This window comes from Ochotona princeps, chromosome 6, assembly GCF_030435755.1.
Source record: "Ochotona princeps isolate mOchPri1 chromosome 6, mOchPri1.hap1, whole genome shotgun sequence".
Lineage (NCBI taxonomy): Eukaryota > Metazoa > Chordata > Mammalia > Lagomorpha > Ochotonidae > Ochotona > Ochotona princeps.
The window spans coordinates 72,569,443-72,582,533 of record NC_080837.1 but is presented as its reverse complement, the minus strand read 5'-3'; the positions used below and the strand labels follow the sequence as shown (position 1 = coordinate 72,582,533).

General features: G+C 44.2%; 1 protein-coding gene and 1 pseudogene across 1 annotated transcript in view; both read right to left on the bottom strand.

Annotated features, from left to right (window-relative positions):
* The window catches only part of TMEM260 (transmembrane protein 260), a 59,511-nt gene that overhangs the window by 32,332 nt on the left and 14,088 nt on the right, over positions 1-13,091 (bottom strand). The window lies entirely within an intron of this gene.
* Positions 5,911-6,817, bottom strand: LOC101535605 (small ribosomal subunit protein uS2-like; annotated as a pseudogene).

Here is a 13,091-nt window from a genome sequence, read left to right as displayed (position 1 = left end):
AACTTTCCCAAACCATTCTCCTGATGACTACTCAGTTCCAATCCAAAGGACCCTTCCTTGTCCGAAATCTAAGTTCTAAATGAGTCAACCGGGAGCCTAGGTTTCCTAATCACAGGGCCCCATCCATCCACTGATTTCCAACAGTGCTCTCTGTGGCAACTGGCTGGTGCCCCAAGAACCATGCCTTCACTCAAACTGTACCCCCAAACTGTATGTCCTTCTGGCTTCCCTCTGCTTATTCAAATGAGATTCCTGTCTCCAATTCCCCTTCAATTACCAGGTTGCTAGCCTGTTACATTTAACTGCCTGTATCTGTTTTTCCAACATTGATTTTGATATACGAGTTGGAGTTAAAGAAAACTTAGTGAATGAGAGAATGAGTTAAAGTATTTTTAGCAATTTTAAAAGTAACTTTTAGGTTTCATCGTCAATATTGTCTTTTGGAAAGTCAGCATAAAATATTAACATCTTTCCTACACTCCAAATTTAATTAATTAATTGGGATTTCTGGAGAGATGGCTGGCCACAGGGCTGGCACTGCTGGAATACAAACTGAGCCTGAAACATCGAATACTGGAAAGGAAGAACTTGGGGTAGGGAGGGCCACATGGTAAACAACACCTGAGCTGCTTCAAGGGGCTCGCAGCCAAACTGGAGATAATCTGAGTCTCAAAATAATTACAGTAATGGATTGTAACCCACTAAGTAACTAAGAATCCAAGACTATGGTGATACAAGGAACAAAAATGGGAGAAAAGAAAGCAGAAGGTCAATTAATAGTTGTAAAGGAAATGATGCAATTCAAATCCCCCGCTACAAGTCGCTCATTGCTCATCAGCAGTGGGTGTTTGGCACCACAGTTAGGGTGCAGTTTGCGACAGCCGCATCTGATGCCAGAGCACTTGGTTCCAGTCCCCACCTCCTGCTGGTTCCACTCCGACCCCACTTCCTGCTGAAGTGTGCCCACAGAGGCAGCCGCTGATGGCTTAAGTTGTCCGGTTCCTGCCACTCATGTGGGAGAAGACCAGCCAGGCTACTGCAGGCACCTGGGAAGTAAACCAACAGACGGAAGCTATTTTCTCGGTCACTCTGCCTTTCAAATAACAATAACACAACTTTATATGAAAAAGAATAATTAGCCGAGAATCAAGATGGCAGAATAGGGTACGAGCACATTTAAACGAACGGAAAAACATTTAATCAGGATGAAGCAGAGATCAGGAAATAGGAAAGGACAGAACAACAGCAGAGGGGTACCTGGAGACTGACAGACACAGGAAAACAGCAAGAACAACAGTGTGGTGTTGCAGTGACTGATACTCCAGTGGCATTCAGCTAACAGCAGCCGGAACTCCACCAGCAGCCGGAACTCCACCAGCAACCAGGTGGGAAGGGACTTTCACTGGGAGCTTGGGAGGTGAACCCAGACAAAGAACTGTCCATCCTGCTGGTCTGTTTGATTTGACCAGGAACTGAGACAGAGCAGCAGATCTCAGATGGACAGTGTGAGAACAGAGTGGATTTCATAGCTCAGTCAGCCCCCTAGAGCTGAATTGGGCGCCATTTTGCTTAAGGAAGAAAAGGCAAGGGAAAGGACTGAGCATGCACTGAGCTGGGAGTGAGCTCATTTCTGACTCGGTAACTGCAACGACGTGGCATTCTACGGGTTCCACCCCGGGGGAGGTCTGGGTAGCCCTCGAATCTGATGGCCAGCAAATCGAGAACTGTAGTGGTGGTAACGTCAGGTGCCATTTTGTACACTGTGGCAATAGCTTTGGGACTGCAGAAGACAACACTGAACTGCACATGTGCTGAGCTCGCGAGAACTCGCTGAGTTCATTGGATTGCACAGGTCCCACAGGAAAATAATACCGACTGTGGCATCGTACCAGTCAAAATAGGTCCATGTGGCACCCAGACCTAACGTCCAACAGGTTCCAGCAAGATCAGCACCACCAACAACCTAATTATATAGGTCACCTGGTGTCTCTCTAATCCTGGGACCTGCTCCAACCGGAAGTGGGAGAAAGCTTGCAGAAACCACAGTGCAGCCTCAGCACGGTATCACAGGAGGTGGAGAGTGGTGAGCCAAGAGCTGGGGCTGTGGAGACCATGGTGGAAATCTGACATAAGAACCCATACCTGGAATGCGCTGGAGGTTGTGGCACAAGTAGCTGCAAGCAAAAAGTTGTGTACCAACTGCAATAAGTAAAATCGCATTGTAGACCTGTGGGTGACACAGCTTAGAAACCTGCCCCAAGGAGAAGACTCTGCTAACCAGAAGTACAATGATCAGGAGTAAAAGAAGAGACAAAGGCGCAATGAATATTACCGAAAACTCCCCTGCAAAGGAGCAAAACCCTTTGCCAACCTCAGAGTTAACTGAGGAAGACACTGAGAAAATGGGGGACACAGAATCCCATAAGACTCATTTTAAAGCTTCTGATCAACAATGAGAAGCTCATGCAAGAGTTCAAAGAATTTAAGGAAGCAATAAAGCAAATCAAGGCTGGTATATCAGAAATTAACAACACAGTAGAGCAAATTAAAAGTACAGTGGAGAGTCTCCAAAATAGAATGAAGAAAGCGGAAGAAAGAATCTCAGAATTGGAAAAATATTTCCTGTCACCAGGGGGAAGCAAACAAAAAGCTGGAAGCAGAGCTGGATCAGGCCAAATAAAGTATTCAAGAATTGAAAGACACTATTAAGAGGCCAAATGTAAGAGTTATGGGAGTCCCAGAAGGTGCAGAAAAAGAAGCTGAGTTTGCAAATGTATTTAATGAAATAATAAAGGAAAATTTCCCTAATCTGGAGAAAGAACTGGGAAACAAGATCCAGGAGGGGTACAGAACTCCCAACAGGCTTGATCAAAAGCGATCTTCACCAAGACACATGATTATCAAACTCTCTTCAATTGAACATTAGGAAAAGATCCTTAAATGTGCACATGAAAAAAATCAATTGACATATAAAGGAATGCCAATTAAACTCACAGGAGATCTCTCACAGGAAACTCCACAGGCAAGAAGAGAATGGAGTGACATATTCCAGATTCTAAAAGAAAAAAATTGCTGGCCTAGGATAACATATCCAGCAAAGCTTTCTTTCATCTTTGAAAATGAAATAAAATTCTTCCACAGTAAAGAAAAGCTAAAAGAATTTTCCTCTTTCAAACCTGCCCTACAAATGATACTTCAAGATGTTCTCTTGGCAGAGAAGAGGAATAGCACTAAACAAAACCAAAGGCAAACGGGAAGAACATCCCAGTAAAAAGACAACAGAAGACTAAGCCAATGAACAACCCATTCCTAAAATGACAGGACCAAAGTACCACCCATACATATTAAACTCTGAATCTAAATGGCTTAAGCTCAATGAAACTTCATAGATTAGTAGACTGGATTCAAAAACAAAACCCATCAGTTTATTGTCTGGAGGAGACACACTTCAACAAAGATCAGCAGAAACTAAATCACATGGGATTTGTTGTTTTCTGTTGGTTTCATCTCTTCAAAACACTTCCTTCTGATTAAATCATTCAATGACTCGTAGATCAGGCAGTGGCATCATTTTCTTCAAGAAGGTTCTTGATTTTCATTTCTTCAGCTACACATTAGTCATTTAATAGCATGTTATTTAACTTCTTGGTGTTGTTAATTTCTTTTTGCTCCTGGATGTTTATTTTGTTTTGTGGCTCTTCATTTAAGGGGATGTATAGTAGCTGTGTAATGGAGACTGTCATATCTAGTAACATGTTATTTAACTTCATGGCATTGTAAATTTCTATTTTTCTTTCTATTGTTGATTTTGTATCATGACTTTTCATTTAAGGGGATGTACAGTAGCTGCGAAATTGAGACTAACATCCAGATGTGAGGATGTAGTGTGGCATGCATTTCTACTTTCAGACAAAGGTGGACTTACAATGAAACTGTTTACTCTATCTTGACAATAGGATTCTGGACTCTCTGCCATTGTCCATGCCCACAATGATGGACATATGACTGAGTATGAAGAACTATATGTTAGTAATGATATAGAGGAACTAGGTGGGGGGGAGGGAATTGGGGAGGAGATAAGGGAATATGGAACTGTATCATAAAATGATAATAATAATAATAAAATGTTAAAAATAAAAAGAAAAATTAGCCAAGCTGGTGAGTAAAAAGTTTTGAAATAGAATTTGTCCATAGTCTTAAAGTATCGCCTCATCATTAATCACAAAGGGGGAAGTGGTGACATCATAGCAGGAGACCTTAGCCATGTGACTCTAGTGACCAGCCCCAGGAACGGCACAAGCAAACATGTGCCTCCTAAATGATCTTCCTAATTGAACCCAGTGAAAAGAATGTCACATCATGTCTAAGGGACCTAGACCTAACGGAAGCTGTAGGACACGCCACACAATAAGCAGCCCACCTCTGTCAGAAACGCCAAAGCCCCACGGACATGAGCAGCAACAATGACCTTGAGGGACGGTGAAAGACTAAGGATGCTAAAGGAAGTTGAAAGGCGTGGCCTGGGACTTTCTCTGCTGCCAAGGACAGGATTGGCACCGCTGATCCAATCTGACTCAGATGACTGTGTTCCATCCCAGATGGGTACCTGATTCCAAGATCTGTGACTCTGTAAGGATGCTTTCCTGGGTTTGAAAAACATACCCCGGAGCACTGCGAGGTAACAAAGCACTCTGCCTGTGGCTTGTTCTCTGGTGATCCAGAACAGAACAAAATGAGACACACCAGTCAAGGCTAGCGAGAATGCGACAAAATACCAACATCTGGGGAACCCGGATGAAGAATACACAGAGGGGCTATTCTTGCTACTTTCCTCTAAATCTGAATTTACGACAAAAAATTTTTTTTAAAAAAAGTGCAATAAAAAGCAGTAATTCTTGGTTAGTAATTTGCTAAAATGTATGGGGTTTTCTGGCTTCTGTGCGTTAGGAATTGCTCTGGGTGCACTCCCTATATTAACTACTTGACTCACAAGGAACCCTATGAGTAGATGCTATTTGTCTCCTTTGCACAAATGAGGAAGCTGAGGCCCAGAGAGGCCAAGGAAGCTGTAAGGAGGCAGCAAGACCAGGGCTTGTACAGGCCTTGCCCACTACAGAGTGCAGTAAGAGGTGGCTATTTCAGTCCAAATGGCATGTGAGGCAATGCATTCTGGATTAGCGATAACTTGTACTTTTACTGGGTTAGTTCTGTACTTTGAGAAGACTGGTCCCACACACCAGCAAGGTCTGCAATCTGAATTTTCCCTCTCTAATCTCCACTTCCAAGCCCAGGATGGTTTTGCAATTGAATAATCCATGATAGTATTCCACCTAGCTTTCACATGAGGCTACTGAGTGAAGCTGCAGAAAAGAAGTAATACTATAAAACATAAAACAAAACTACAACCGAAAGCACCTCTGCATGGAATGACTGCTCGGAAATAGAGCCAAGCTTCAAGGAAAATTTCATGTCAATTCATGACAAAAGGAGAGTGGATTTTAAGTTTTTGTTTGTTTCTCAGCAGTGGCGTATGAGGCTCTGATTTCTCTAAGCCGTGTTGCTGGCTGGCAACAACCCAGTGAAGGAACTGCTATCTGGTTGAGATTTTTTACACTTTTTTTTTCCTGAAAGACAAAGATTTACCATCTGCTGGTTCACTCCCCACCTGGCCACAATAGCCAGGCTGAAGTCAGGAGCTAGGGGAACTCCACCTGAGTCTCCAATGTGGGTGGCAAGGGGCCCAAGTACTTGAGCCAGCACCTGCCTCCTCTCAGGGTGCACATTATTAGTAGGACACACAGGCAGAAGTTAAGGAGACATCACCGGATCCAGGTATTCAGTACCGGTTATGGGCATCTCTCTCTTTTTTTCGTCAACTTCACTCCACCTCTGCCTCAGACTGCAGATCATTTAAGACCACTCGGTGGTTGTTCCTACCCATTCAGTGGCCTGAGCCGTGGGGGCTGCAGTCTTCAGTGGCAGGCTGGGCACGCCAGTCTTCAGTGGCAGGCTGGGCACGCCAGTCTTCAGTGGGCAACTGCTGGTTGGGCACGGAAGGCACCTGCACAGCCTCAGATCAGTCTGCAACCTCAGACTGGGTAGCCGGGCTCAGGAGCGGGGGCGGTCCATTCACCCAGGAACTCCTGCTTGGTCACAGCCTTTTCAACCGCAGCCTGCTCTTCTTTTTCAATCTCTTCAGAATCACAGTAGAAGTAGAGATCAGGCATGACCTCCCACGGGTGTTCACGGGAGATGGAGCCAGACATTTGCAGAACCTCCCAGGCCAGCATCGCCCACATCAAACCCACGGAGTGGGCTCCCTTGTTGTTGCACAGGATGGCAATGTCCACATAGTGCAGAGCAGAGTCCGTGTTGCACCGGGGGATGGTGGGCAGGTTCACGTACGACACCTCTGTGAGGGGCTGGTGGGATCTGGGATCTGTCACCACCAGGAGCTGCCGCTCCCGGAAGGTGGCCTGGATCTGGTTAACGAAGGTGCCAGGAGTAAAGCGGCAACTATGAGAGTAGCTCCAGTGGCAGCAGCCAACTTCAGCACAGCCCTCTGGCCAGTGTCCCGAGAGGAGATCACGCTGACCTCCGCAGGGTTCTCGATGGCCACGATGGCCCACGCCGCCAGCAGGAGCTCTCCCAGGTCCTCTTGAGGTGGATGACATACATAGATGCCATCACTTTTCCTTTTGTAGATGTACTGCTCCATCTGGAAGTCGAGGTTGGGGCCTCCCAGGTGGGTTCCTGCAGCCAGGAACTTGAGGACCTCCTCCTCATTTGTCTGCAGGACATCAAGGGCTCCGGACATTCGTGACAGCTTCCCTGTAAAGTTATGCCGGGAATCAAAGACAACACCGCCGTATGGAGCCCTCGCCGGGAGCGCAGAAAGAAGGTTATGGGCATCTTAACAGCTATGCCAAAAGCATATTCCTTACTGAGTTTTGACTTGAATTTCCCTAATGGCTAGTTACGCTAAGTGCCCTTTTTTGGGTTTACTGGTTATCGCTTTATCTTTCTTGGTGAAATGGTTATTTAGATTCTCCGCTCAATTCTTAAATAGGGCTGTGTTTTTAATACTGAACTGTATTCTTTCCAACTTCATTTAATGCATTTCTTTTTGGCTAGACATAATCTGAGTCAATTACCTGCCACCAAGAACACATCATCTTCTCTCTTTATTGTAATTTATAACATGTTCTCAAGGGAAACCATGAGGAAATTCTGAAGATAGGTGCTGAAGCTTTCTTAGACTTTTAGAAAGTAGACGAGAGGGAGTTTGTCTCCCAGAGCAGGACGTCATGGGAGCATCTTCACAGAACAGAATATGACACACCTTAGAACCCACACTGCTTTACCATTTAGATGGATGTCTATGATTCCAATAGCATCTTGTAAATGTAACTTCATATCCGCCCTAGACTGTCTTAAACACTGTCTTTAAATGTTTGCTTTATGTTGAGAGTAAACCATCATTTTTCCAAGTATGTAAACATGTGGAAATCAGTGAGTGAATAAAAGTGGAGATATTTGAATCCTCTGTTGTGGGGGGCAGGGAATGCAAGCTTGGTGGTGACATAGCCCAAGCTTTGCGGGCAGCAGTCCACGCTCGGACCTGGAGGGGCGGAGGGAGTCCACTGGAGGCAGTTTCCTAAGTAGAAGGGACAGCAGGACAAGATGGAAAGAATGCTGAAAGCCCAGCCATGGCATGTGGGATGGATAGGGAAGGAAGTCAAGCCACTGGAGGCTGATAAGGAGAAGATAACAAAGAGCCAAGATGTGAAATGAAAGCTAAAGTCACACCAGGGAGTGCAAAGTGGGTTAGGGAAGGCAACACACAAGTTAAGTGAAACCAGGTTCTATTGTTTCAAGACGACCATAGAAAGAGTTGAAGAAAGCTGCTCTCAAAAATCCCAGGATTTTCATTAACGCCAAATAATTATGATGAAAGCATACTGGTCGCTGGGTGCCAAGCATTAACAGGGCTGCAGGCTGAACACACGGTGGGAACCAAGTTGTGTGGCCTGGCATCCCAGCGTCACACACAGGCCAACAAAGAGATGGGATCCCCACACCAGGGTGCAGCAGGCTGAGCCTGCGCCTTAGTCTGACAAACCCAAGGGTGACATGAGCCATGACAGTCTTCAATTCTTCTACTGACCCTGGAGGAGGGCAGTCTCAATACACTGTTTCATGGCTACTTCCTGAGCATTACCTCAGAATGTTTGCTTCACCTTAATGAGTCAGAGATAAATGGCTCAAGAGCAAACCAAGGATGGAAGAGAACTCTCTCGGGTCCTGGCTAGGCTCCTTATCTACCAGTCTCACGCTGTGCACCCATCAGCAGTTTCCACCCTTTTCACTGTAGCACCCTCGGCCATTATCCACCCCCCACCCCACCCCGTCCTCCCTGTGGTGTTGATTGCTGCTGGGAAGCCCTCCTCCAGCCAAGCTCTACTGAGCTCACACCTGGGGACCCACAACCCCATGCTGGTCTTCTTAAAGATCTGCACTTTCCTTCGTCTTCTCCCAGTGTCTCCTCTTTCGCCATTAACTCCTTTAAAGCTGATACTGCTCAAGATCCCATTCTCTTTGCTCACGCAGTTGCTCTTGTCACGCTGCACGATGTGTCTGTGGAGCCTGCTTTATGCACTGTCTGGATTCCAGCTGCCAGCAGGGAACTGGAAGCACCCACTGTGCCCCAGCACTGCCCTGTCAGCATCAGATGTTCATACATCCGGCTGCCATCCGCCCCTGCGCCACACCAACTATGAATGACCCACACAAGTCCAATGTCAGCATGGGCATGATTCATGCTATCAAAAAACGATTCCTGCTCCAGGACACTTCCACTCTCTTTGCATTCCATCAAAGCTTTCCCTCACTGATCAACAGTTCACAGCCTGCCAATGGTGCTCCTAATTATTTTGGAGACAGACCCTTGTCCACACGACTCTGTCCCCTTTCAGCTCTCTGCCTCCAGGCGTGTGCCTGCCATTGCCACCAGGGTGGGACATGCATAACACATCTGCCCTGAGGCGTTTATGACTTCCCTTTTAATCGCAGACCACAATTCTAAGCTCCTCATCATGACAGAGATCTTTCATGAAGCTGGTCTCAGGCCACCTGTGGTTTCCTTTCTTAGTAGAACCCATCGCAGTGGCACTGACTAGCTCCTGAGTTCCTGGACCCACACAGGGCTTCCCCACCCTGGGTTTCTGTGCAAGTGGGGCTGTTTCTGGATCCCAATTTTATTTTCATGCAGCTCATTGCCAGATATGGTTTAAAATTCTGTAGCCAACACCTTCCCCAAGTCCTTCCAGAAGTACTTCTGTGAAGACTGGCATAGTGGCCTCATTACCAGGTTCTTAATGATTTAAATAAATTAAGTGGACCCAACGTTTAGGTAGACTTTCTCTGAATTTCTAAAATAATCTGAATCTGAAGCATACACATTTTTAACTGTCTGTAACCCAATCAAAACATAAGGAAATCAAATTTGAAGAACTTTAAATCCTCTGTGTAATGTATTACAAAACTAAAATAATTTCATTTTGTACTACTGGCACTACTGGATAACCACATCAGCATATTAGCATACTTTGTAGATTAACAGTATGTTAACCCTTTTAAATGTGTGTGTATGTCCCTAGAAAAGTTACTCAACCTTGTAAATTGAAGGTTTTATCATATATTCAATTTCAGACAAGTTCTCTACAGGTTCAGCACTCTTCAAACAGCAATGGTTCCTAATGATCTCAACTTAAACCGATTTTAAAATATCACTTAAAAATAGTTGTCATTATAAAGATTTTTTTTTTAACTTCAAGAGATTAACGCAGAAGGCATTCTGGTGTTGGAGTAAATTTTCTTTCAGAACCACATCCCTTAGTATTGCTGACCTTTGCTATCAGAAAAATGGTGTCTTGGCAACAAATGAAATTGACAGAATAAGGATTCATTTTGAATTTGTTACATAGATTTTTTTTAAGAAACCGTTAAGTGAGGTACATATGGATATGGTTTTCCCAGAACTAAGAAATATTCACCTATACCTTCTGTCCTTTAATTCAAATGTTAAGATATTCTTTTGGCAACAGTATAGAAATAACATTTTACTTAAAAACACAGTTTATTAAGCCTGACACAATGGCTCAATTGGCTACTCCTCCCCTTACAAGTGCCAGAATACCAAATGGGCCTGGCTTTATGTCCTGACTTCTCCAGTTCCAATCCAGCTTCTGCTTGAGCCTTGGAAAGCAATGGAGAATGGCCCAAAGCCTTGGAACCCTGCACCCGCATGGAAACTCTGGAAGAAGTTCCTGGCTCTTGGCTTTGGGTTGGCTCAGTTCTGGCCATTTGGAGAGTGAACCAGTAGATGGAAAACCCTTCTTTCTGTCTCTCCTCTTCTCTCTGTGAGTCTGCATTTAAAATAAAAATAAATAAATCTAAAAAACCCACAGTTTATTTTCATATAACTTGACTTATTTCTTGTCTATAAATATTTCCAAGGCAATCACAGAATCTAGAAGGTTTATAGTTTTTATATGGTCTTTCACAAAGAAAATTCCTTGTGTTACTCAAAATTTTTGTAAAATTTCAAACCAAATCCCTCAGGGTCCTCATCTTATGGTTTTTGTTTGTTTAAGAGCCAAGAGAGTGAGTGCCCATGCATATTTACTTCTCAAATGTCCACATCAGCCAGGGCTGAGCCAGCCCAAATTCAAGAGCAGGAGATCAAGCCAGGTCTCCCATCCCTGCCGTCTCCCCGGATGCAGGATGCACACTGGCAGGAAGCCGGAGCTGGCAGCTGAGGCTGCTATTGAACCCAAGGACTCCAACAGGGTGTGGCCATCTTAACGATGCCCATGCCCCTAATCTAGGTTCTACTGAAGCAAGCATCAATGAATCCCTCCTATCAACAAGCTACTGAATATCAGACAGAACACACTAAATGTGCAAATGGTTTATAGAGGCAATGCTGCACAAATCACGATGAATATGTCTGAAGATAAATCTAGTCTTAGACTTGCTCAGAGGAAACTGGGAAGTATTTCTAGCTCTTGTTTATTGAGCCTAAAAAAGGATTTTCCCAAGAACTTATAGACTTTCCAGTCTTCAATAGACTCAGTTTGTTTTTGGTCACCGGGGCCTTCCATATCTTTTATAACCAGTCAAATGTCATTCCAGTTAATACAGGGGTGCTCTACAATAAATGATTAGTTAAGTTTGCTGCAATCTTTAGGAAATAATTCTAATGAGGGCACACATTCTCTACAAGTATCCTCCCACTCCACTATGCCTCCCAGAAAGGCTACAATCCCCATGAAGAAAATGTTTCAAGAATGCTCCCCCAACCTCTATCTGAAATAAATAAAGAGATCTTCCAACTGCTGGTTTCCTCCCCGAATGTCTCCAAGTGCCAAGTCTGGGCCAGGCTGGAGCCAAGAGACTGGAACCCAATTGAGGTCTCCCCAGTTCCTGAGTTCTCCCTGCTGCCTCGCCGGGTGCACATAGCAGAAAGCTGCTGGATGGGAAGCAGAGGAGCCAGGACTGAGCCAAGCACTGTGATATGAGATATGGGAATCCCAAGAGTTGGTTTAATGGTGGCACTAAACTCCTGCCCCTATTTAGCAATTTTCTGGCAAAGCAAAATAGACTGAAACATTACTTATAAATTTGACTGCATGGAATACTGTTAAATAAACTGGCTAAGTAATCTTTCTTTTAAAAATGAAGAGAAGGAATGTACAGTCTGACATTATAATTTGTGTGAGAGTTTTAAGTGAAATTGTTGATCTGAGCCTTTAAAACAAGCTGACCTCTATCCTATGCAAAACAACTGTAAATATAACTACCCCAAAAGACAAAACAATTGTCACATGATTGGTTTTTGGTGCAGGGGTTAGATTGCTACCAGGGAGGCCGGCAATGTACAAGTGCCTGGTCACAGCCCGGCAGCTCTGCCTCTGATCCAGCTTCCTGCTAATAATGCACAGCTCCAGGACTAGGTCCCTGCCACCCACATGGGAAGCCTGGACTGAGCTCTGGGCTCCTGGCTTCAGTCTGATCTTGCCCTATCACGGCATTTGGGGAATGAACCGGCAGATGGAACATATGTTTCTTTCTGTTTCTCAAATAAAATGAAAATAAATTTTTAACTGCCCTCCCACAGGTTAAGTCTCCTAATGTTTTCCCCAAAGAAAAATGATATAACCAAAAACAGTGTAATGTCAGACCCGGTGTGGTGGTTTAGCAATTGAAGTCCTTGCCTTGAAAGGCCCGGGATCCCATATGGGCACCGCTTCTAATCCCAGCAGCTCTGCTTCCCATCCAGCTCTCTGCTTGTGGCCTGGGAAAGCAGTTGAGGACAGCCCAACGCCTTGGGACCCTGCACCTATGAGAGAGACCCAGATAAAGATCTTGGTTCCTGGCTTCAGATCGACGCAGCTCCAGCCGTTGTGGTCACTTGGGGCGTGAATCACCGGACGGAAGATCTTCCTCCCTGTCTCTCCTCCTCTCTATATATCTGGCTTTGCAATAAAAAATAGAATAAATAGTGAAAAAAAATAGTGTAATATCTGCATTTGGTAATCCATGAACCCTACCTTCAATTTTCATTTTATCTTCTTGAACAAATATACTTAGGTAATTACTATTTTTAAAACTGCATCTAATGAATTGTTAATATGCTAAAGTAGAACCTTAAAATTGGCTCATTAACCATTTTCCTACAGAAACAAATTACTCTACCCAAACTAATAGAAGTTTGGAAAAAAGGAAGAGAAATCCCAATGAGAGCTCTCCACCAGATCTCCCTAATATATTCTAAATAGTCTAAACTATTTTTCATTTTAACCTCTGAACATTTTACAGTGAATTAGATACAAGATATAATCCAATCTAACACTAAGTAAGATCAAAAGAGATATGGCTTCAAGTGACATACGTGCTTTTATAATCCAACCTGACTTACAGAAAGGTCAATTTGATGAGGCCATATGAGGAAAAAATCATACACATCAAACATGATTGTGCTGATAATCTTAATAACATGACTATAACGTAAAAGATATTCATTTGAC